Source organism: Acromyrmex echinatior, chromosome 8, assembly GCF_024713525.1.
Source record: "Acromyrmex echinatior isolate Ae372 chromosome 8, ASM2471352v2, whole genome shotgun sequence".
NCBI classification, from domain to species: domain Eukaryota; kingdom Metazoa; phylum Arthropoda; class Insecta; order Hymenoptera; family Formicidae; genus Acromyrmex; species Acromyrmex echinatior.
This window is the reverse complement of record NC_141859.1, coordinates 8,392,949-8,416,409: the sequence shown is the minus strand read 5'-3', so window position 1 is coordinate 8,416,409 and position 23,461 is coordinate 8,392,949. Positions and strand designations below refer to the sequence as shown.

At 34.5% G+C, this 23,461-nt stretch overlaps 2 protein-coding genes across 6 annotated transcripts in view; one reads left to right on the top strand and one right to left on the bottom strand.

The window, feature by feature from the left end:
* The window catches only part of Ten-a (Teneurin-a transmembrane protein), a 495,412-nt gene that overhangs the window by 199,783 nt on the left and 272,168 nt on the right, over nt 1-23,461 (top strand). The gene's annotated exons all lie outside the window — the stretch shown is intronic.
* LOC105142938 (potassium/sodium hyperpolarization-activated cyclic nucleotide-gated channel 2) overlaps nt 1-23,461 on the bottom strand; it is a 280,821-nt gene that overhangs the window by 221,072 nt on the left and 36,288 nt on the right. For both annotated transcript variants that reach the window (XR_015546030.1, XM_087409054.1), the window contains exon 4: nt 11,664-11,759. The gene's annotated coding sequence lies outside the window, so the exon portion shown is untranslated. The remainder of the gene's footprint in view (nt 1-11,663; nt 11,760-23,461) is intronic.

The window sequence follows — 23,461 nt, the reverse complement described above, 5'->3', positions numbered from 1 at the left end:
ACCTTCATGAATGGTACTTAAAAGGGGCAAGAGGAAAAAAAACTATACAAAAGCTAAGGGATATATAAAAAATACACTTAGCTTGAAAAAGAACATTCATTTTCATTAATGTTGCCATTTAAATAAAAGTAATTATCTTCATATTCACTATTTCTATTTCAAAGTATATGTAAAGGATTTTCCTCTTGCCGTACAATTATATTACGAATGTTCCGATAGTAATAAAAGAATCAAAAGATTTAAATTTGCATCTTAAGAGCTTAAATTAAGAAAACATGATTTAAATTATTTCTACAAGATTAGTACACATTGGAACACAATCGTTATTTCAAAATAGATACATGCTCTATCTAATGGTTTAAAAATAAAGTTTGACACTTGTTGAATTCATGTAAATTTCATAAGAAATTTTGATGCTTAAGAAATTTTAAAAACGTAATTTTTAGAAAATTAAGTTAGTTTAAATTATTAAATAAATTATTAATTTACATTAAATGCGAAAGAAATAACGTTTATCGGCTATAAGCAGAAATCATATCTCTAGCCAACCAACTCCGATATAAAATCTATTCCCTCACATACTCTCTCTCCTCTCTTTCTCTGTATCGAGATCACATACTGATTTCACGAAGAAAGTAAATTCGAAGCTTATGATATTGGCATATAGCTGAATGCACATGAGCCGGCAAAACGAATCGTAATACGAATATGCCGACGCCTTATGTAATAGCGGGGAAAGTAATAGCATTTTCCCAACCGTTTGCAATATTATATTGGTTCTTCGCCTATGCAATACTCGAATAAAAACGCGAAGTTATCTTCAGTACACATAGCCATTCGCGGTACTTTAGCAACGTCCCGTGTGAGTAATATTTGCAAATAGCGATGATAACCGATGCTGTTTTTATGGTCATCATTCTGCGCAAGTGCTTGAGTTGAAATTATTTACCTACCATTGATTACTCAGAACGATAACTTGAAAATAATATTTCACAGTGCCGCCTACAATTTCAAGCTACTGAAGAACGTTTAAATGACATGAACTAAATTTGTGAGTTGCGAGTTGGTTATTAAAGTATAATAAAAAAAAAAAAAATCTACGCTTAACTCACGCCGCTCCATAAATATTCAAATTACTGATAACTCGATCTCTCTCCCTCCATTTCTTCTCTCCTTCTCTCTCTATTTCTCGCTATCTGGACGTTTATAAACCTCAACGAGCTTCTCGCCTCTTGATTCACTTTTGTTTGCAAATCTCGCGAACGCAATTTAAGGGAATCATTTACGCCAATGAATAAAGTTCGCAACGTTTAAACTTGCAGAGCAAAGCGTTAAACGACCGACTTCACCGTTCTCGTCTTCTTAAAAACTTCCATGAAAGTTAATACATTTTCGATAATGTGTTAATTGAATGGAAAACATACGATTTGAACGAACCACGTGTATGCGCCTTAAACATGTAAAATCTACTTTCGGAAAACGATCCGATCGTCTAACACGACACCTCATTTTCGTTCTTCCTTCGTTAACGTAATACGGAACAGTATTTAATATTAATTAGACCGTAGTAATTCCAAATCTATTCGTATACGAACGTACTAGGCTCGTAAAAGGATCTGCCTTTTTTTACAATGAGGCGTAAATTTATTTGCAGCCGCCTCGGGGGCGACTTAATACAATTAGTAACGTTTCAGGAAGATTACAGAGGAGTTAACAGGTCCAGCACGATACGGGGGCGCGTTTTAAATAACGATTAGAATGAACTATTATGCGCTTATCGCGGGTTACATAATGTTCCGTTAGTAACGATCATAAGTTGCATGCGGGAAACCGGCAGAATCCCAGAGGCGATGGCGTGACCATATCGCGTTATACTACTAGGTGCTACACGTGCGACCGTAGGTACACACGGACGTGTGTGCCTGTCATACACACACATACACACCCGCGCGCGCGCGCACATATGGTACATTAAGTTCCATGGGTGTTCAGTGAGCTTCGTGCCGCTTTCTACGGATCGGCTTTATACGCGAATTTCGTTTGCGCGAAAACGCGCTCGCAGGAAGGGGAGGAGGGGGTGAAAGATTTTGCCTACTCACGAATAATCTTCGCGCTGCCTGAAAGCACTATGAAGAGAGCGAATGCGCATTACGATTTAGCGAAATGGGATATAAAGTTCCCCGTGGCTGCACGAAACAAAGGTCTTCCGGTACTGAATAGTGATATTATGTTACACGTTACACGATATTACGTTATTGCTTTTGCTTCATAATTTTAAGATACTAAGCCAATGAAAATTATAACTTAGTAAGTGAATACTTAGAAAATAAATTTATATGTTAGAATATGTATAACTTGGCGTACTATACTATATTAGACGACACATTTTGCTTCGAAGATTATACTAGGAGAAAAGTGTTTACGACTATAATAATATGTTACCATAATTATAGTTCTTATCGCTATAATGTTAGTAATAATACTAATAATAATTACATGTACTTAGTTGGCATTGCAAATAACTTATAAATCGTAATTAAATATAATAATTGCAACTATTTTTAAGGCAATAAAATTATAATTTACATAGTCACTTACAGTACCAACTATACTTATATTGTTGATATAATTATACATATAGTTATTATTAACACTAACAAATAATAATCATAATTATGATAACACGTAATTATATTCACAAATATCAAAAAAACGTACTTTGCTTTCAATATGGGCATACGATAAAGAATAAATAACTTATTAAATATTTTATTATTAATTATTAAGCAATATTTTGACGACTGTGACTGCATATCGATGAATACGGTGCAACGGTGCAGTGTCTCGGGAACGCGATTTCGTAGCGAAAAATCTCTTCTTACGCGAATTCAGAAGATAGGTCCGATAACCTGTATCGAGCGTTCACGTCTGCGATTGCTCTCGGGCGTTCCTGAATTAATATTCGTTGGCTTATTTCATTTCGCGCGCCGATCGAGGTGTCGCGTTCTTGAAATTCTTGGCAAATTGTCCCCGCGTAGCTTCCCGCCCAAGACCCTTTTTCTCTTTCTTCCCTTCTTCTTTTTTGTCTTCACACACAATCTTGCTGCCGCACGCCCGCTGGTCTTCTCATATTATTTCCGGTGACAGTCGGGGGGGAGGGGGAAAGGGGAAGGGGGGAACTCTAGCCATTATTCACATTCTGAAAGCCACCCTGTATACAGCCTGCCCTACGCTATTGGCTACGCCACACAAGATAATTAGCAAAAATATTTGCGGCATCGACGTCGCGATAATAATTGCGAAACGTATGGCGTTAGACTACGGAAAGCGGAGCTGCTTTCACGTCTTTTATAGCGGAAGTATTTATATAGTACATTACGTTTATATAGTCACGCGGAGACGGTGGGTGCGGAGAATCTGAGCCGCTGGGGATATTCGAAGAACGCGAACTACCGTTATTGCTCGTTATTTCTTTTCGTCCTTCCGCAAGTCTAGCTATGCCGGTGGTTGACCTTTCATTAATGCATTATTAGATATCTCCTCCGTTATATAGGTATGGGCAAACTCTCGTCGCTCGTCGATAAAAGGGTTTCCTTGCAATCACGTCTCCGCAATTTTCCATACATGTATGTGTGTGTGTGTGTGTGTGTGTGTGTGTGTGTGTATATGTATGTATGTATGATGATGGGTGTGTGTGTGTGTACGCGCGCGCGCGCGTAATCTTCTTCTGTATAGACACGGCATACAATCGTTATGTAGTTCCAGTTTTGACTATTTTGAGCAAATACTCCAGAAAAGATTACATATAAAATTTATTTAAGAATATATCTAATTTGAAACAGTTTAATATATGAAATAAAATAAAATACTCCTAGTGTCTCTCCTTTGTGTGAATCCAGAAAATTTTCTTCTCTTCGGGTAGTGATATACTTAAATATACGAAAAATTTCTGCTCCTGCCACTTTCTTTACAACAATGGAAATTCGCTCGAGAAGAGTATGAAGAGGTTGTTCCTAGCTTAAAGCGACCGCCGTATAGCGGCCATTAAAGTAATCTACTTATTTAATACTTCGTGGACTCGGCGCACCATTAATTTCGCTAATTTCCGTAGCCATTATGCATGTAACACGTGCAAGCTTATAATGAGCTAAGCTTCGAACAGTATTAACGAGGAGACGCCCTTTTATCGATTACTACCCTCACTGATGTTCCTCGTCCGCTTCACGATCGCTTAGAATAAGAACGCTCTCCATCAATATCTCAGCCGGTCTCCGCAATTCGTCTCTGAGATGCTCATTAGGCGAACTAACGATCTGATCGTCTCAAATAAATCGTAGATAAATGAACTTCCTGTACATTTCTTAAAATTTATCATTTGATGGATTACGCGTGGAAGCAAAAATTAGAAAACATGATAATCAATTTCTAGTATTATTATATGTGATTTAATTTAATTTAAATCAATCGCGCTTAATTTAAAAAATCATGATGCACTTCAAGATCATGTTCATAATTAATTTACTATTTCGAGAGAACCTAGGGCGAAATAATTATTTGATATTCGCAATCGTGCCACCATTCCGCCAGCAATCGCCAGCGACGACGGCGAAGTTACATCCGAAAGAAAGCCGCGCGGTTTCTTTTCAGACTGTAGCCCGTTTAAAGTTTCATGCACGGGAAATCGCGCCGAGGCGATTTCAAGTATGCATAGGTTAATCAAAAAGCCGAGTGTGCGGGGTGAAAAAGGCCGCGGCGTGCTACGTTCGATTCCCGACTAAGGCTCGCCGGGGATTTGTGGAGACCCCTGAAACTGCCTGTCTGCCCGGCTACGACCGTTGCCAAAGCCGGCTGCCACAGAATGTAACACCGTCGGTGGTGCGGCCGCTGGTAAATGGCGTGTAGAAGTTAAAATATAATGGCGATGTGTGCGGCACGGGATGGCCCACCGCAGCACGCGGCGAGGGCAGAGCTATGCATAGCAGATTATTTCGCCGTCTCGACGAAATAAGGTATCGGCACTTTTCTGCAACACCGGCAACTGGAACGAGAACGGCAAGCTTCTCCCGGGAGATCCTCTTTAACGTTACCGTCAACGACTTGGGAGTAGACTACCTCCCTCTTTTAATGAATATTTACGGAGGACGCATTGGAGGAATTTCGCGACTTGCTACGCTCGACACGTTAGACGTCTCTATGCAAATAGACCTTAGTGCACTGACACTGTAGAATGGCATGCTTTTGTAAGCAAAAGATTAACACGTGCCAATCTCTTCCGTGCATGTATATTAATTTACCAATTATGTTTCTGCAATATTTTTTTATACAAAATATACATAAATACTTTATCCAAAATATACAAAAATATTAGGAATTGATTATAAACCGAGTGTGTATGAACGTGGACGCGTAAACCGAGTCTAAATGATGTTTTAATATTTAAATGCATTCTATGCTAGCATCGCGCATATTTTCATGTTAATAAAAAGTTTAATAAAAACGACGGTCTTTTGAAAAAATAAACTGATTAGTTTAAGCCGTTATTTCAAATGGCTTTGCGAGTAAAATGCAGACGTAAATTTTCATGTATAAATGACGGGAGATGCGCGCTTTACAGGCTTTAGCCATGTGCCCTAATTTCCACGTAGATACGTGTTAGCATCGCTGGCTCAGCTTACGAGCTACATTCAATCCACTGGTTCTTTCGCAGCTGATCTCGTAGCAGATCTAGTTGCTAGAAACTTTGCATATCGTAGAGAGTTACGTTAACATTAACGATCACGTGATAACCCTACTCATTCTGAGAGAATAGCGAATTAGCTTGAATTTAACATTTATATATCGAAACTCTATCACGCAACTAAGTATTTGTATTTTCATGTATAATATTAATTATATAATTTATAAGACAATTAAGTAAAGCACACACGTTTTACGTGTGCCTGAAAAAAAGTAAAAAATATATATGAATATTGGACTACTAAATCCTAACTTAATTTCATATATTAACATACATTATTAATCTCACATTGAAATTAATATATTAATCTACTTCATAATTATAACTCCATGTTATAATAACGTATATATGCAGGATATTAATATCATCAAACGTATTTTAATTAAATATGCGTATACATACATACACGCATACACACAAGTGAATTTTCCTAGAACAGAGTTATTACTAGTGTGTCGAAAATCTTGCGTATCTATACCTTTTTATTCATTAAATATATGAGGAAACACAAAGCGTTTCAAAGAGAGACACGCAAGGGATAAGGCCAGAAATTCGTCTCCGCGCCTCTGCAAAATTTCCTCAAGACAGTCGGTTGCAATTCGCAATCGCTGGTGCGTGCGGGTGCATTTAAATTTGCAAATTAATTGAGAACACAGCGGGACGGATATCTCTGCATACGCGAGACATCCGGTATCGAGTTACCGGATGTTTGCGCGCCGCGTTATCACCGAAAGACGTCGCACTGTTGCGTAACTTCGCTACGCGGTCGCGGATAAATGCGAAGGCTGCTTCGTAGACCGCGATTACCAATTTAAGGAGCTCTTCTTCCCTCATACGTATGGATTTATTCTCTCGGAAGATATTGACATGCAAATTTGCCTCTCGCGCGCATACCGGATACACGTATGTTACATGTGCGTGTGTACGCGTATCCATCGCGGTGCCACGGAAATACGACGACGTAACGTGCACAGCGAGTTACAGCGTTGTAAGATTACATCCCCTCGTCGCCCAACATCGTGTTTAGCTCACTTCGGAAATGTAGAATCGATTACGAATATTATATTACACTACTACTTTTCAGACGCATTCTGTTATATATGTTTGTCTCGTTTTTAATTATAATTAGAAGCACATTGCTATTTTTATAAAGATAAAAAATAAAAATTATATTATAATTTTTTATCTTGTTAGCATAAATAAACATAAATAAATAAATTTTTATTCAAGGAAAGGACATTTTTAACGTCTGCAAAATTTCTAGTAAAAATATTCTGCAAATTGTAATTTTAAAGTAAAGATAAAAGCATAATGATTTCTTCCTTATATTTTCCTTTCTTTTATCTGTAATATATTTGCAGATTTTAGAACTACGGAGGATCGACGACACGTTCGTCCGTTCGTAATAAAATGAAAGGGGAAAGGCCGGGAAGTGTCGACCAGAGGGGTGACGCATCCCCTAGGCAGTACCGGGAGAGAAATATTCCCTGCTTTCACGCTCTAACGATATAATAAATCCCATGATGTTCACGTCGCGTCCGCGAAGTGCTCCTTTAATTTGCGAACCGCGTTTAACTTTGTAGCGAAAGTAATGGCTTTGCTTTGATTATCATTCGTATCTCATTGAAAATATAACCCGCTATTTATCCGCGAAAATATCGCTCTCATTAATCCGTCTATATACATCCCGAAAATACGGGAATTCAGAAATGAAGTTACATGAACGCACGGACGCAGACAGTTCCATTTCTCTCAATTTCCGAAATATCCAGTTATATTGTTGTCCTACCAACATTTCGAAACTCTGCACGTTCTATCGCGGCTACGGTGTATCTTGGCGTTGCGTATTGTTCATACAAGAAGTCCGTGCAGAAACTGTATTGCCGACTATAACATAAATATTGTTTCACATATCTACATACGTCGAAGCGAACGACTTCGCATAGCGTATCGTTACCTTGTATATTCTGTCAACGCTGTCATCATCACCGTCGCTTTCGCCGTTGCTACCGCAGTCGTTCTCTTCATCGTCGTCGTCGTCGTCGTCGTCGTCGTCGTCGTCGTCGTCGTCGTCGTCGTCGTCGTCGTCGTTGTCGTCGTCGTCGTCGTCATCGTCGTCATCGTCGTCGCATCCGTATCGCATCTATACATCGCGTCGCGTCGAGGCACTCGGGCCAGGAAGTCGCGTCAAGTTCGCTAATGGGATTTACATCTTGACTCACTTCAGGCAGCCGGCGAGATCCATGACGCATCTTCGAGACACGAAGCGACGACATCTGCCCCAACCGTTTGACAAACTAGATAATAATAATTATCACGACCCCTTTCCAACCTGTTATTTCAAGAAATGCATAAATCGCAATTTGTCAGACGTGCGAAACTAGCAAGTCGAACTTTCTTATGAATTCGAGGCAGTTCTTCAAGGTGTGCGTTGCACAAATCGATCGATCGCCAAGGAAGATGTTAATTAATTCATGCTGTTTCATAATAAAAATACGCTCCAGATAACGCGCACTCGTCAAACAGAAATTGTTTCCTAGTTTCCTTTGATATATGCAACGTTGACAAACAAACACCTAGTTTTTAGAGGTGAAGGAAAGAAACGATCATTTAAAAAATTAAAACACATTTAATAATGCAATTTTTATTACATGCAGAAATATAATTTATTATTGTAATTATATTTCTGTATGTAAAAGTTGCATTATTAAATGTGTTTTAATTTTCTTAAAAATGCTTTTCAAAGCATTCTTTTAATATATGTCATTATTAATTATAAGGAAAAGTTTATATGGACAATTCAAACACAAATTAATTAATTATAGCCACAATTCTGATAAATCTAGTTGTGAGAATAGTTACTTTTTGTTAATTCTAACAGAGAAAAAACCACTTTATATTCTATCATAAATATATATAATTTCATAATACTTTCTTAATATTTTAGTGTCTAATTATGAATGTCAACTAAATTTCATGAGCCGAAATTAATCAATAAGTAAGAGCACAAAACAATTTTATACTGAGAAAAATGGTTGAATTAAATAGCAATTCCCTTGGAAAATGAACGAATCAGAATTTTCTGGTTAAGTCTACTAGAATTCTAATTGAGATAACTAGAAATTCTGATTGATATCATTATTCTGGTAAAAATAAGAATGTTAGTAGATTTTACCAGAAATATTGTATCAACCAAAATTCCGGTTATTTCAACTAGAATCCTTATAAACCAGAAAATTCTGATCTATTTTCCGTCTATTTTCAACCAAAAATTTTTGTCAGTGTAAGAAAATTTAATTATTTTGCAACTTAAAAATTAAGAAAACATAAACTATAATAATTTTTCTATCGGTATTTTGTATCCTTTAGGAAGATAATTCAAATAAAGTGTATAATATGCACTAATTGCGAGAAGTTCAGTTGAATAATATCAACGATTCGTCATCAAAGCGTCGACATTTCCGTGTTATCACACAGAAATATTTCGCTGTTCCTACTATACTCATGTTCAGATATTTAACAATCGTTTGCAGGAGCTCTGTCTAAGCAATCCTCTTTTTGCTAGCATAATCGCCAAAGCTCCAGTGAAGCTCAAGAGACGGCGGTCCGCCTTTTGCTTTTCGCGCGCGAAGGATTAACTCCGTCCGTCCATTCTGCATGAGCTTTTTCGTCCGCACGCGGCCGAACGGGTGCATGACCGGGAAGGGAAAAAAAGAAAGATATGGGCAAAGAAAGAATGGATTAGAGGGAGAACCAAGAAAATAAAAACGAAGAAATACGTGGAAGGGACACCTGAATGAGAGATGTTGAAAGGAGAAGCACTATCAGGAAAACGAGCAAATTCACGTTCTTCGTCGTATGTGCGTCGCCGCGGTAAAGTATTCAGCTAACCTCCTGCCCACTTCCCCTGGAGAGCAGTCCCGTGGCAACCCCCCTTTTTCCTTTTCCACTTACAGGGCATATAATTCCCCTTGCGCTCGTGCATCATACACTCACTTATTTTTGCGCTACAATGAACCAGGCGGACGTGGTGGTGGTGGTGGTGGGTTAAGCTCAGAGGCGGTTAGCAGCACCGCGAAGAGAAAGAGAGAATGAGAGAGACCAAGTATGAGGGATGAATAGAGTAAGAGAGAAAGAGAAAGCCAGCAAGAAAGGGGCGAGAAAGGAAGCGCGACCCTACGAGCCCACGCCCGGATAAATTATTACTTTCGTCCTTCGTGAAGCAATATCTGTGCTAATAGGAAATCACGAAGGGCTTCTGGGCCTTCCTGCTTTGCGCGCCCTATCGTTCTCTCCGCGAATTCCCTTCGTAACGAAGCCAGCCAACCGGCGACAGCGACGACGAAGCGCGAAGAAACGATCGCTATTCTTTTCATTGCGGCAGTAAAAGCAAGGTGAGAGATTACGATCGTCGAGCTAAGTGCGACGGCTCCTATTCATGATGACTTTGTGGTGCGTCAGCTCCGATTGGGAAAATCGACGTGACCAATAACGGAGCGCGAATCATATAAAAAAATCGCGTGATCGTAATTTGCCGGTATATAAACACTGATATAATTACTATGCAAAATCTCAATGATATTTTGATATTCTAAAAAGAGATTAGAATCGAAATGTAAAAATATCAATATTTTTATGAATTATTAAATTCACAAGGAAACAACATTTTCCCTTCCTTTTGATAAATTTTCAATATGTTGTAGTCTAAACCGAAATAGCACTTTTAGGAGGTGAAACACTCCTGGGAAGGGTTTTCTTTCGAATCGAATATTATTGAAACTATAAAAGATACAAAAAAAATTGTTTGAATAAAAGTTGAATGATTGTAAAAGTATTTTATAATAAAAATGAAAAAATAAAAAATATTTGTACTTTTTTTTTTATAAAAAAACTTTTTTATTAAAAAATTGTTGCTATACTATTATTATAAAATACTTTTGAAACTATTCAATTTTTATTAAAAAATTTATTCTATCTATTATATTATAGTTTCGACAATATTCGCTTCGAAAGAAACTCATTAAGTGTTTCACTTCCTAAAAGTTATATGAATTCTATAAAAAAACGTCCCTTATTTCGATTTAAATTGCAACATGTTAAAAGCTGATGAAAATCAGAGGAGAAACTTCCTGTGTTTCCTTGTTAACAGTCATCGATATTAGAATTCGTGTTCACTCCCTAATTACACTTGCACATATCCGATTTACTTCCTGTTACTGATTCTTACAACTCGGAAATTGTTCCATTTTCAAATGTATTAATATAATATGTAATTGATTAACATTTTAATATAACTTACACACACACACACACACACACACACACACACACACACACACACACACACACACACACACACACACACAACACTTTACGCACAGAATACTTGACAAAAAATGTAAGGAATGGTATCTTCATTGTGTTCGGAAACAATTTTTTTACAAATATCTTTTCATTGTTATTTCATTTTTTTACTTATGATTTATAAGTTTATTACTATCTTATAAATTTCAAACAACTGTATCGAAATCTGTTGCCATATAAAAAAATGAAATACATCGATAAATGTTTCATGGATATAAATTTACTTTCCAGAATTGCATATTGTTGCTAACGTATTACAGATTATCTATTTTTAATTAACAGATCTGTATGATACTGTATTTATTCATGCATAATATTCTTATACTCTTTAATATTATTAACTTAATTTAATATACATTTCTATACATATTATGTGTATTCAACACAATTTGTTTTTACAGATCTATTACTTTACTTAAAAAAAACTGTAAAATACAAATATATTCAAATCGTAGTAATTTCTACAACAAAAAAATTGTTTCAGAAATAATTGTGCGCATATAAAAATTATCAACCATAATTAATTCTACGTAACAAACAAAATAACAAATAAATTACTTACCCATGGTTGCTCAGCCGTTTCTCGATACCTCCTAGGTTTCCTCCTCCTCTCTTGTACTATCATTGTTGTTCCTTTGTAGCACTCACGCCATGATCACTGGTGAAGAAAAAATTAATTACGATCAGATACTAATAATAATCAGAATCTGACGATCGTATTCTTTGAATAGCACTGTTAACACACACAACGCGAGAAAAGTAAGATCGTATAAACTACGCTTGAGATCAGCAATATTTTTTATAAATTAGCTACAGAAACTTCAAAGGACAAATTTTGAATCATAAATCAACGACGTATGCCGAATTTATATTACATGCTTAACTTAAAATAACGTTAATAAATGTTAAAATAACGTTTATTGCTTAATGCATTGCATTATTAACTTCAATTTGAAGTTATTCAACTAATACATTGCTTCGAATTCTCAATTTAAAAATGATTTAAGATAAATTATATTTAACTCGGCGATAAAATCCAAAATCCATTGTGAGTTATATATTATACATAGATCTTATATATATATATATAGGTACATAAAGCCAACCAACACATGTTCAAGTAAATAGTTTATTTGAACGTGTGGTTGGTCTAAAAGGTAATTAAGAAATAATTATCGCCTATTATCACAATAAAACAGTAATTTATAAATTCCATTTCATAGTGTTACGGTTGCTACTCCCAACTTACTCGCTACTTCCAACTTATATGTACTGTGTGTGAAATATCTATTTTATTAAATCGTTGCCAATATACTTAATCGTGAAAGTCAGTTACTCATGTAATTGGTATTTGTTAATAGAGAACGATATATAAAATGTACTTTGCGCGAAATATACCTATACTGAACAGTTCCATTGTCTGATTTTGTTCAAGCATTGGCACACGAATGATAATAACGATGTCAACAAGTCCATTGCCGTTATGAAATATTTCTATAAAAAATACTTCGAAATATTTCTAGGATTTATAACGTATTACTGTACGAAAGATTTTTCTTGCTAAGTTTTATCCTAGCATTCAAGTAACAGAGATAAAAGACTCGTCTTGTTGATTCTATTGAAAAAATCCATATATAAATTAATATTTAGCTGTTATTTTTTTCTAAATTTTCGCAAAATGCATTAGATTGTGTGATCTGAATAAATCAAGAATTATAATTTATACAAATAAAAAACATGAAATTAATTCACTATAAAAATGTTCAGAAAGATAATTCCTTAATTTATTAAAATCATTTCATTCTTTTCATCTATATTTAGAAATAGATATAAATTAATTTTCATTATTCAATCACAAAATAAAAAGATAAATTTCTTCCAAATTTAACAATAAATTTAATAATTCTTTATAATCAATATTTTAATAGATATAATTCAATATTTTTTTCCTTTTGACTTTTATAAGAATTTTATAATTATCATTAACAGGATAATTATATTGGTATGCATGTAAGGTTACAGATTTGAACATAGAAATTAATTTAAAGAATGAGTAAATTAGAGCAATTAGGAATCGATGTTGTAATTGCGTTTTCTAAATAACTAACAGATCTTGGTATTTAAAAATGTATATTTCACATTAGTGAATATATTTATATTCATCAAATGTTTGATGGATATATATTCACTAATCTGAAATATATATATTTTTAGATGTTAAGTCTGTTAGTTATTTAAGCGCACCAATTACAGCGCCGATTTTTAATTGTCCTAATTTACACGTCTTTTTAATTAATTTTGATACAAGGAACCTTACTTTGATTTATATATATTTTTGAACATAGAAATTCTACGACATTATTAAATTATTCTTTATTAGTTTAAAATAATTATTGCGATAAATCTGCCTTTAATTAATTTTGGAATACGTTATTAAAGTATTGTATCATGTTTGTGTATGTGTTGTATATGTATATCCTTTTTTAAAAATATATCGAACAAAATTTCTATTTGGATATTTGTAATACTATTATATTTTTTAAAATGTAATTCATCATAATTGCTATAACTGATAATCATAACTTAAAAAGCTGATTCTTTTATTGATTGTAATATAAATTTAATTTTCCTCTTAATATTCATGTTTGTTCACACATATCAAATATTGAATATGCCAGACAAAAGCTAAAGACAATGAATTAATATCGAAAAGTCTGAAAGTCTGCATTTTATTAACGGTTCAATACGTTCCATACAATCAAAAGTATATATCTATCTCATTATTTCTCACGTAAAATTCGATTTATATTTCGTTTGTAAACAAATGAGATTTCGAGTTAATATTCCTACTCGATTGACGTTTACACTTAAAGAATTTCATTATGCATCGCCGGATGACATTATGCAATAAACGAGATGACATTTGGAATAAAAGTTTTTATTATCGCTCTGATACATAAATACCTACGGAAGAAAATTAAATTACTTCATTCGAACCAGTTTACTAAATAGATTATAGATTTTATGATTCGCGATGCATGCGACTTATGACGTTTTTTGCATGAAAAGAAAGCTCTTCAACAAATTACGATTTATTTATTGTTATGATTTAATTAATTCTCGATGTACGTTTCAGAAAATAATCACATGATAATAGATCGCATTAGATTTCCACGAACTATATTGTCAATGAAGTTTATATATAAATCGATTTAACATATATTTATAATACGTTACAAGTAAAAACTTTTATTTTAATGTTGAAATAATTTGGAATTTAAAGAGTAAATGTATATAGGATATATACGTCGTTTTTTTACATTTTTATGAAATAAATTTTCACATTATAAATGAATTTTGAAAGATATTTTGTTTCAATAAATTTCAATCTTATAATTGAATGCCGTGAGAAGTGCCATTATTTAAAATTCATTCATCCGGTCCACGATCATATTGTTTATTACTTATTCGTTACCAAATTAAAGAACACAATCACATTTTAATATCATCACGTATAAAACGTGTTCGTTAAACCAGCTCAATAATGACATAAAAATGGTTCACGTAACTGCTTCGTAGATTGGAAAAATTACTGCCATTAAACGTAGTTATATTCTTCATTTCCGCATTTAAAATAATAACGAGAAGTGAATATATTAACAATTTATTCCAGCATTATTTCGATTGTAATTAAAAACGTTATTTTTCCGGACATTTAATAAAAAACCTAAATTCCTTGACAAAGGGTCAATAACTAAGTACAAAAGAACTGCTATCGGCAAACTGTAAAATGTCGAAATAATTTCCAAACTGAAATCACCGGACGAGTGTCAGGCTACTCGGTGAGTGACGAATCACTGCCTGCCCGCGCTGTCACGAAGCAGTTTTTCCATTCGCATGCCTGCAGGAAACGGTGGAAAGGATGGAGGTAACTAGTTGCGCTTGTATACTTTGGGAACAAAAAAAACCGATAAAAGTCAGAACGCGAGAAACAGAAAGGGATGCGAAACGAGATTCTCGCTTTGCTGTAACCCTTCTTCGCTATAAATTTAAAGTATATTAAAAATAATTGTCTCGGGTCTACTGGATCTCCACATTTATATCTTATTTGATATCGTAAAGAAAAAGACAGCAAAAGAGATGCATCATTTCTCTTATTTCTTCACAGATTATTATTTGATGTAAAACATTGCCACGTTTCTGACGTTTTGTTGATCGTCACGCTATCGATTTCTGTAGTAATAAATGAGTTGCAATATTTAATAACTCACGTGATATTGACTGTTTTGTTTGTTAAAAAAAAAAGCGTTTTAACTCGTACAATTTAAGTAAATCTCTTTTGGGTAATATGAATTTGACTGAAAAATCATGAAAGATGATAATATCATTCTCAAAAATGCACCGAAATTGACCGAATTCTTATCGCCATGAGAATCTCACGGAAGTGTCGCCATGTTAGGTCGGTCCGTATTAGGAACTCTTGGCTATTGGATGTCCGGGGTAGCACAGACGTGATAGGGGTTTGCGCGAACGTAACGCCTAAAGTTAGAGCATAGATACGATCGTGAGTAAGCGGACGCACTTGACTGTAAACGCAGCCACCGTATACTGCATCAGGGATTATACGACCGTTCTAGCGTGGCAGAATCCCGTACCTCGAGGCACCGATATTGCGTAGATACTGCCCTTGGCAGCGAGCTCCAAACTTGATAAAATATTAGTGTTCGCTTTGAGACGACCTCGGACGCGTAGATGTAAAAAGTTAAGTCGAAACGTAAATTATGTAAATTACGGATTTCTGAAGCAATCAATTAAGAGAAATAATCCTATTTTTGATCAAAACGGATCTTAATGCTTAAATATTTCAGTGTAAATTTTTCTCAATCTGAAACATAATCAATTTTGAAAAATTCGAAGATATTATAGAAATATATAAATGCTACACGAATGCTGACTAAAGAAATTGTATGCATTTGAATATGAACCTATATTACAATCGTTATGCAATTATTTTATAACCGTACTGTCCAAAAATATATTTTCACTGTAGCGTCCCATCCGATAATTTAACTGAAAGATTAAATTTAGAGCCGATTTGTACTTCGATAATCCGTAGATGTATTATTTACAATTAAAACGCATCAATATGGAGTTACTTAAATATCGCAAAATTTGATTATTCGCACCGAGTTATTACTAAATACAATTTTATACCGCAAATGTAATGGAAAGTACAAACGGAACAGGTTGCAGCTTTTGTGTATAGAGAGAGAAAGAAGAGCATATAGTATAATACAATCCAAGTAAATGCTATTGTGCATATGCATTTGTAAGAAGTTTTTCGCGATTGTGCATTGAATTGAGGCGATTTTGATTGATAGTAAAATGCAATGTAGAACTACATTTTAAGAGTATATCGACCCGAGTACTCTACATCAAAAATACAAAATACCAATTTACAAAAATCTTAGCGATAATTGTATCAATTTGCTATTTTCTGAAGATCCAATGCAGAAATTTAAATGTGTCACAAACTTCTTTAAAACTTTTTTTATTACGTAAACGAAAAAAGAGAGAACCGTTGCGAATAACATCGAGGATTATGCTGTAAACTTCGGAAGTTTCGCTATCTTGGGTGTAAATAATATATAGACGTATGTATTTTGTGCAATCCATAGACTGCAACGACGCTTCCAATCCGAAAGTTTCCAAGATAATAATTTCCAGACGCCAAAAGGGCAAGCAAGCTGCACAGACAGGTTATCTTTCAAATTACATTCAACGTTAAACATATCATGCGGCTCGCTAGATGAAGGAGAATATATGGACTGGAAGAGGAGAAGGACGAAACTCGAGGCAGAAGGGCGGATCGAGAATCCGAAGGAGAGAAAGCAAATTTCGAGGTTGGAGGAACGGCTGCTCACCCCATAAAGGAGGATGGCTTCTATGATTAATATGAGGACGTCGCCAGGATTAGGACAATTTGCGTAACATCGGACGAAATTGATCTGCCAGCTCTCGGATACTACTCGAAACACTACTTGTCTTTCATGGAAATGTTAACTATTTATCCTGATATTACCATTTTCGAAGTTTCTCCAATATTTCGATAATCAATCCTTGCAACTAAAATGCTGATATGATTATATTATAATATATCGACGTAATTATACATAACAAGATAATAAATTTTGTCTTCAATATTTACAAAATATTATTGAAAGATAATACTTTATCTTATGTAAAAAATTTATATTTCTGTAAATTGGTAAAAATTTATATAATTCCTCAAATTATTGATAAAATCAGTGTATTAAGTATTATTAAATCTCTTTATAATAAAATTACTGATTGTAATGTGATATCTACTAAAATTATTCGTGATTTATTATATACTACTATTCATCCAAAGAATAGATACAGATATAACAGAGATGTATACTTACGTATACGTTTTATAATACAATAAATACAATAATTACAATAGACTATACACGATTGATTATGGAAATATAGTTTTACATACAATACATACGTACGTCGTTAACTAGCAGATTTTGAATAAACAATATCGGTACTAAATAGCAAAAAGCACAATTAATTTAGATTTTCAACAATATTGTACTTCATTCTATCATTGTTCTGCGCAAATACCACCGCTGTGATCTATTCAAACATTTCAACGAAAACGTTTCCGTGGATCTACGGAAATTGCGTTATTGTTGCCTGTCGGCGATTTAGTATACACATATATGCACACTCACACTAACAGGTTTTATCGTATTCATCGTATCTATATTAGAATTTAACAATTCCGATACAAAAATAGATAGAAAAAATATCTCATATAAATCGTTAAACTATCATAAAAATGCAAAGTACTACAGCAATTATTTACCTTCATCCAATTTACATTACATAAAAAAATTGATTGCGCGACAGTTTTTAATTGAGAGAGAGTGAGGAGAGAGACGGAAAGATTTTTAAAAGGATTAAAAGTATTAGAGGATTATGAATTCAAATAAGTTTAATTGCTATAATAAAAATATATTTAAACAAATAAAGATTGAAATTTAAAAAAAACAATTTAAAATGAGAATATTGGTAAATTTGGCACTAAACGCATTTTCTATATACTTTATAGTTTCTATATAATATAGGATTTTTAAATATTTATGGACTTTTTGATATTCTTATATACATAAATCTTGATCACAAATTATCTTAAATGTTGTATGATTAAATCCTACACTGAAAGAAAAGATTGGCTGCTGCAGCCAATCTTAAAAATGCTATATCATATTCAGCCAATCTTTTCTTTCAATATATTAATTTTATAATAGTAGTTAATAATTATTATTCATATTTAAACTTGAAGAAGAAACTGTTGAAGATACGAATTTAAAAGAAATAGTCATTAAGCAGTAGCAAACTCTTCAGCATGACCATGTTGCCATATCAACGATGAAATGTTCATTCGGAATATTTCTCCCGTCTTCGTTGTTAGACAGCGTAGCTGATGAGACGCGGTTCCCTCCGGCGGAAATAAAAATATCTGAAGACGTAACTGCGTCCGGAACCCAAACTTTTCAAGTCGTTACAACGAGCATTCCTTAATAGAAAACTTCAAGAATGCGGTGCCTTGCCTGTGATTAAACTTAAAATTCTTTGTATGCCTCCCTTTTACATTGTTATTTTTCTTCGATAATCTTCTGTGCACAATAAATAAATGTCTTCTTTTTACACGACAAATAGATGACGAAATTCCACGAATTGTTATCATTGTCAAAATTAAAGTGTTAAAGTTTGGAAGTACAAATAAGACGTTAAATCAGTCTTTAAGATTTAAAAAAAAAGGTTACGTGTTGCTCTAAAAAATTTTCCAAGGCTTGCAAAAATGCACGAAATGCTAGATTTTTTTTAACGCGGCATGAAAGTGCATTAAAACGTTACCGCAACATGGTTGTGCATACAACACAAATCCAAGCAAGCGATATCCACTTCCATTTTTATGCTGTATTCTATTATGTATAAAACCGAATATCGATTTATTCAACAATCAAACGCTCTCCCCTCTTTATGCATAGTATCTGGACCAAGAATTTTAATCTGAAATTCGAAAAGATCGGTGATGCCCATCAGTATACGACTCGTGCACCTGACACTACCCCGTTGCCATAACGCGCGAATGAAAAAATGCGCAAAACCATAGTATTAAGAGGAAAAGATCGCGACTTTTTACGAGCTGCATTACGCTTAGTAGCGACGAGGGAATGTAAAAACGCATGTGTTCTCCCCTGACCGCCGACAACCCCGTCGCCCTACACTCCACGGTGGTGGCATTCTTGCGGTAATATGTGTGAAATTGCGAGGGCGCATTTTTAGTTCCACATTTTGAGATTGCATTCCCAGAATAGTCTCAAATTTTTGCCAGCCCCGCGGGAGCAATTTTATCTTGCTGGGGCTCGCAACCCTGCGCTCGGTTACGTACTTAGCAGCATGAATTTTGCAGGAAAATTCTACGTTTGCACCGTGCAATGAGAACTTCGGTAATGAAAGATAGGCTGTACCAGGTTTACAGTTATGTAATGCATACACGTATCTTTTTCTAACTGCCGAGCATATGGTTGTATATGAACACTAAAAGAAAAACTGTTTGATATCTGTAACTATTACTAATATACATACAACTATAATAATAATAATAACAACAACTATATGTATAGTTCTATGAACCAGTAGGGGAGACCGGAGCAGCATGAGTCACAAAAATTCAAAAAGTAAAAAATGCATTAAAATGTAAGATTTTTGGTCTCAATTTTTTTTTTATATAATTAAGAAATTATGTATATTTTAAAATTCATTGACCATTTTTCGTAAATATTGATTTTAAAATATTGTTTTTAAAATAAAAATAAAAGCACATTTTTTTAGAAATGATCCATTGTGCCCCATACCATGGATCAGTCACTAGGGTACTATGGATCACCTACAAAACTTGATTTATTTAATAAATGAAGTTCCAAAAAGTAATTTATTTAATAATTAAAGTAAAACTACAAATCTCTTCAACAATAACATGTATACGCAAAGATAACGAAATTTAATCATTGCTATCCAGATATGTAGTATGTGCAACTAAATCACAATCGTATGATGCCAACCTAAACCTAAACATTCTGGATTTCTCAAAACAGTCAATGACCCATGGTACCCTATGATCCGATCTTTCCTATATATGATTGACAACTGACAATTATAGTTATATTATAATTATAAAAATGATTGAAATTACCAAAAATAATTCAAATAATTATAATTATAATCATAAAAATGGTTGTAAATATCATGAAAAAGGATTGACTATACATATAATGATAATTATAGTTATTTGAATTATTTTTCATGGTAACTTCAATCATTTTTATAATTATAATATAATTATAATCATTGTCAGTTGCCAATCATATATAGGTATATATAATTATGGTCATTTTCAGCTGCCAATCATATATAATATATTAATTAATAGAACTATACATACAGTTATTATTACTAACACTAAAAGTCGTAATCATAATTATGTACTGAAAAAAATCTTAATTTCAAAGAAATATTTCTTTGCTTGTATTCAAAAAAATTATCTCTTTGGATTAATGAAAATTTCTTTGAAATTAAGATATTTTTTTTCAGTGTAACAATATGTAATTATAGTTACAAATACTAAACAGTTTTTCTTTCAGTGCAAACACATGAATTTTTACGGACTATTTCTCTTAAAGACAATTCATGTGTAATATTCGATAATATATAAAGGAAGTATACAAAAATATATGTTAATAGTTAATGAAAATATTTGCACAATATTAAAAAAAATAAATAAATAAATCATGCAAATTAATTATACAATACCATAATATAATAAAAAGAAATGTGTAGCATTATATAATAAAAAGAATTTTATAAATATTCTTCAAATAATAGCTGTCTTTCCTAGAATGAGGTCATTGGTTCACGTTTAAAACAATGAAACAATTATTTTACAATTCGACGAATTTGTAGCTTGGAAAATTCACTCGCAGATTCAATGACCATTGGCGATCATTACACCAGATCGGGCTCGTATGCCACCGGTAAATTCCCTCGCAAAACACTTGACTCTATAGTAGAGCGTAGCAAATTCGAACTCCACAAATTCGTAAATTACTGTTCGTGGGAGGATTTTTCTACGTTTTACGCTGCATGCCAATATCGTACGGTTGTGTGTGCGTTCGTATTGCAGTTTAAAATGCGCGCAACTCGAGTACGGACGTTTCGATAGTACTCGTGCAAATGTGTCAGCATATAAAAGGCTGGCAACTACAATCGAGAATCGCAAACGATTATGCAGCATCTACATTCATCCAGCATTCTCGTTAAAAAGAGAAAAACATGTAATAATGAGCGTCCATTCGACTTGTTATCAGTAACCATATAGTACGCAACAATTACCATTAAATTCATTACAACCTATCATATAAGCAAAAAGATAAGAACACAATTAAGCAGAATGTTCTTCAAAAAAGAAAATGACTGATAAAAGAATAAATAAAAAAGTACAATTCCGTATATTGACAATTTGGTAGAGACATCTTTAAATAATTTTTATTAGTAATTTTTCCGTTGAAATTGGATCAAATGTATTTTAAGTTTTTCCAATTTCTATGTGCTTATTACAATAAATTTTCATCCAATATATATTACATAAAATTGAATAAACCTGTTCAATTCGTCACTTCGTTTGATTATATTATAAGATCCAATTAACAAAGACAAAAAATGCATAGTTCGGACTTAAAATATTGCTATCATATTTGCACTAAATCCTATGAATAACATTATAAATAATATATAATTATTCTTGCTTATCACCGATTACAAATCAAAGTGTAAAACGAGAGCGCCTACAAATATAATAAACGTGACATAATATTTCAATTGTTTTATGACTCGACATTACTGTTATGCCACTGTGAAGTTCCGCGTAAGGTTCTCTTAATCACCATCAGGGGGCTCTTTAAATATTCCCGGTAATGCCATTAGTTACAATCGCTGCAATACGCGCCATCACCAGTATTTCCACAACACAGCGAAAGCACGTCCGCCATGAACGTTTCATCGATGAGACGAACAGGGCGGACGTACATAAAAAAATAAAAAAGAAAGGAAACAGCCTACGGTCGAGAGAAATTGGTACGCGTGGAACGACCCTTTGGCAACGGCGGCGACTGGGCCCTGTGTGACTATGCCACGGTTAGAAGGTTTGACCCCGCCGACGGTCGGGCATGGTAATTTGTGCTGCGACAATCGCACCCACGGGAGCCCTCCGGCCCATGCCATTGCACATACCTATGTACATCCGCGCGTACAGCAGATACAAATGTATACACAGAGATAGAAAAAGGCAAAGCAGTCAGAGGCAATAAAAAAAAAACGCCCACTAGACGAGCGAGACAGGCGAAAAAAAGGAGATCAGGAACGATGCCCATTGTCATTTCAATTCATATTTTTAACACAGAGTTTAGACTAAGCCTTGAGGAGACGGGAAGTAAACGAGTAAGATATTATCGTATTTCAAACTGTGGAAGAATAATAAGTACATCGCAACCTTCAGTCACAAGAGTCGTGAATAGAAGGACACGGAAATAAACGAAGGGAGAAAGAGAGAAAGAGAAAATCGAATTTTCAACGAAAACCATTTCGACCTGCGTCACCGGCACGAATTGTATCCCGTCTACCTTTATCATCTCGCCGGCGCATTTTCACACCCCCGTCGCGAGCCACCGTGGTGGCGACGCGTTAATTGATACAAACGCAAGCCGTATCACGCGCCGCGACGAGTGCATACCGGAGCTATGTATATTAGAACGGAATATGCGCGTCGCTTTCTGTGTTTGCACCGTTGAGCCATAATTTCAATCGCCATGGAGAGTCGGCGTGCTAAACGACGTGGCGGCTGTGATCGGAAGTCGATACTTTTGCTAAGGACCCTCGAAACGCGTGTTTCGCAGCACGGGAATGTGACGATGAAAACGTCGAGTTCGGACGAGTTTTGAAGGATCCCTTGACGTCACGGTGCTGCCGGGGCACCCATTTTGGCGCGCTCGAGATATATTCTATACATTTACTTTACATGGCTCTCGATCATCTAGACGTTAAGACTTCACAGCATGGAGTGTCGAGTTTCTCCTCCACAGTACAGAGCCCTCTTTACTCGCCCCGCCACTACCCACTTCGCGACTTTGGTATAATACCCCCTCGAACAGTTATAGATGAGCCATTATCTCGGGAAAATTCCACAAAATTGCCGCTATAGGCTGA